The sequence below is a fragment of the Penaeus monodon genome, chromosome 34, assembly GCF_015228065.2.
Source record: "Penaeus monodon isolate SGIC_2016 chromosome 34, NSTDA_Pmon_1, whole genome shotgun sequence".
In the NCBI taxonomy this organism is placed as follows: domain Eukaryota; kingdom Metazoa; phylum Arthropoda; class Malacostraca; order Decapoda; family Penaeidae; genus Penaeus; species Penaeus monodon.
In genome coordinates this window covers 12678004-12678619 of record NC_051419.1, presented here as the reverse complement: position 1 = coordinate 12678619, position 616 = coordinate 12678004, and positions in this window count along the sequence as shown.

The window sequence follows — 616 nt, the reverse complement described above, 5'->3', positions numbered from 1 at the left end:
ACGTGCATTTTGCTTTAGATATGTCAATATAAGCCTATGTTTACTCCACTGCTTATAGAAGTTAATTAACGCATAGAGCCGAATCAGAGCCAGGTGTTGCCCCAGATACCGCCGGTGATAATGCCCATTTGCCCTTCTGCAGTTTCGATGTATCTCCCGATATTAGATAACTTCATGGAGACATGGAGCACGGAGCTAATCGTTAGGGTGCAGTAGGATAAAGCAAAAATATTTTTAAATTGCCGTTCTTGTAATTTGTAGCTAAACCGTTTCTGTACATCAGGTATTTCGTAAAATCTGACGGCCATTTCTGTGGTACCGTTACATCACTTGCCCCGTCAGCTCTGCATGAGCATCATTTGCCTCATATCCAAGGTAGATTCGGCACTAGCGAGAGAAAATATTGGAGATGACGCCTAACACCTAATATGAAGAATCTGCCCTGCCACCCGATAGAACGTAACATTCTAAGACACATTTCTTCTATAGCATTTCCCTCGCAAACTAATCATAAGGGTAGTAGAGAGGATGTGTGACTCAAAAATTCCAAGTGCTCCGTGACACGTGCCTTTCTAGCTGCGAGAGAAAATGACGCGAATCGAGGGAGAGACGAAAT